This window comes from Malania oleifera, chromosome 2 (assembly GCF_029873635.1).
Source record: "Malania oleifera isolate guangnan ecotype guangnan chromosome 2, ASM2987363v1, whole genome shotgun sequence".
In the NCBI taxonomy this organism is placed as follows: domain Eukaryota; kingdom Viridiplantae; phylum Streptophyta; class Magnoliopsida; order Santalales; family Ximeniaceae; genus Malania; species Malania oleifera.
In genome coordinates this window covers 68,310,635-68,313,655 of record NC_080418.1, presented here as the reverse complement: position 1 = coordinate 68,313,655, position 3,021 = coordinate 68,310,635, and positions in this window count along the sequence as shown.

The following is a 3,021-nucleotide window of genomic DNA, read 5'->3' as shown; positions in this document are numbered from 1 at the left end:
AAAAAATAATGAAAATATCTTTTTAAAGATAAAGGAATATATTTTTTTGTAAATATTTACACACTTTAAAGATATGTATTTATTGAAATCCATTCAACAAGAGAACACATCCCTTAAATATATGCATAAACACTCTTATTTTACTAATAAATAAAATATCTAATATTTTATAATTTTGTTTATTTAAATATTTTGAACAAACATTACTTATTTTTTTAATCAAGTATTATATTTTATTTTTATGTAATAAGTATTTAAAATTAGAAGGACTATTTAGTATTTACTATTTAATATTTACTAAATTACTAATTATATTATACCTGTCATTTTTTTATAAAGGTTGTAACTTTGTATTTTCTCTTTGTTTTGTGTAAAGAATAGAAATCATCAAATCAAGTCTATCAAGATGTCACGTGAGAGAGTAAAAGAAAACTTACTTAGTGAGGATATTAGATGACATTTTAGTACTGCGGTGGATGGTAATAGACATGTTATTATGTGTAAGTTATGTGGGAAGATAATTAAAGGAGGCATTACACGCTTGAAACAACACTTGACACATAAAGAGGGTCAAGTAGTTGGATGCTCAAATGTGACCACACAAGTAAGAGAACAAATGATGAAACATCTACAATAGTATGCTGAGAAGAAATGAGATAAACAAAAAGGCAAGAAGAAGTAGAAGACCAAATTAGAGGAGAATTTGAGAATTTAAGCGATAAAAAAGACTTGGAAGAAGAAAGTATGAGATTTGCTCGACAAGAAAGCATACAATCACAACAACAATGAGAAGAAAGACAAAGATTTCAAGCAAGAACAACTAGAGGGGGTAATATTTATGAAGAGGGAGGTGGCTCTAGCTGTGGTGCTACCAATGGTTTTAGCAGAGTAGGAACTCGATCTTATAGTGGTCGAGAAGCTAGAGGTAGTGGACGACAATGGATCAATCCCGATGCCCTTGAAGTTAGACTAAAGGCAATGGATCCTATTTTAGAAAGAAGCAAGAGTGTAAAACAACCAAAAATCAATACTAATTTACTGAAAGGTTTAAGAAGTAAATTAGGAAAAGCAGTTGGAAAATTTCTAATTTATAATCAGATTCCAGCGAATGTAGCTGACTCTCCATTTATGTAGCCTATGCTTGTTATTGCTGCATAGGTTGTAAAGGGGTGAAAGGTTCATCACCCTATGAGGTATCTAAAATTTATTTGGAGCAAGAATATCAAGAAATGAAAAATTATATAGCTTTTTTTTGCTGGAATTTGGAAAGGGAGAGGTATAACCCTTATGTGTGATGGTTGGTTAGAACCAACTAGAAAACACATTATAAACTTTTTAGTTTATTACGATAGAGGCACCGTGTTTCATAAATTTGTTGATGTCTCTGATGTGCCAAGAAAAACAGTTAAATATTATTTTAGGTAATTTTCTAATTTTAATTTTATATGCAAATAGTATTATAAACTTGTATGTTTTTAATTAAATAGAAATAATTATTGAATCTATAATTTCATTTCAGATTAATGCAACGAGGTGGTTAAAGAAATTAGAGAAGAGAATGTAGTCCAAGTAGTGACTGATAATGAAGCTGCAATGAAAGTAGGAAGAAAATTATTAATGCGGAAGAGACCAAATCTCTATTGGACATGTTGTGATATTGATCGTATAATGAAGATGCACGACGAAATAAACAATAACAAGTAAATATAAATAACACATACGACCATAACAAGATCAACACAAAGATTTACGTGGTTCAACGAAACCTACATCCACAGAAGCAATGACACACAAATTTCACTAAGAAAATCAAAATGTACACAATACACTTCTCTAATGATCACTCACACTCTCAAAATATGCCCAGATGACATATATAGAGGTTCCTCGGAGGTTTCACCCCATTTTCTTAACCACTTAACATTCAAAAATTCAAAATTCAGAAAAAATGTCGCAACTCAGGAGCCTCTTGTTGACGAACACAGGGGCTTCGTCGACAAGACCAAGAAGAACCTTTGTCGACGAATACAAGGCTCTCATCGATGAAGCCAAAAGTCTGAAATTTTCTGCTCTTGGTAATTATTCATTGATGAACTTTAGAACCTTCGTCAACGAACCTTTGTTGTTCCCCCGTCAAAGAGCATAAGCCCTTCGTCGATGAGTCCTGTTGTGCTACCTCCTTTATGTTTTTCCTCCTTCTTTATTTTCTTATCAAAATAGAAGTATAAGAGCCACAAATAACAGGAAAACATATGCAACTCATTGCATATACCTTATTCTTGAAAATAGTGGTAAGAAAAGTAATGTGAAGAAGGTCTTAGAAGATGTAAGAATGATAACCTCCTTTATTTACAACCACATATGGACAGTAAATTTCATAAAGAAATTCACAAATAACAGAGAGTTACTTCGCCCTACCATCACTCGATTTGCCACCAACTTCATTGTTTTAGAGACTATTGTCAGGCATAAACAAGTATTAAGGGAAATGTTTACATTTGATGATTGGAAAAACTCAAGGTTTGGGATGGCAAAATCAAGCTCAGCATATGATTTAAAGAAGATTATCTTAGGCAAAGAGTTTTGACAAAGGTCTCCTATATAATTAGAGTGTAGGAACCCTTAGTGAAAGTTCTTAACTTGGTTAATGGTAATGAAAAACCAACCACGAGTTTCATATACGAGACAATTGATAGGGCAAAGTTGGTCATTCAAAAAGATTGCCGGTTCTACAAAGACTATTGAAAAATTATTGACAACCGGTGGAGTTTTCAATTGCTCTAAGATTTGTATGTTGTTGGTAAGTGTAAATCAAATACAATTTCTTATTATTTTAAATTTTAAATTATGCATAGTTGAATTAAAAACTATTGATTAATATGTTTCTAAATTTAATTGCAAGATATTTTTTGAACCCACAATTTTTTTTTATGATACCCCACCTTCTCCTAAAGTTGTTAGAGAAGTCATGGATGAGGTTAAAAAAGTGACAACCAAGTTGGTACCCGATATAGATACTCA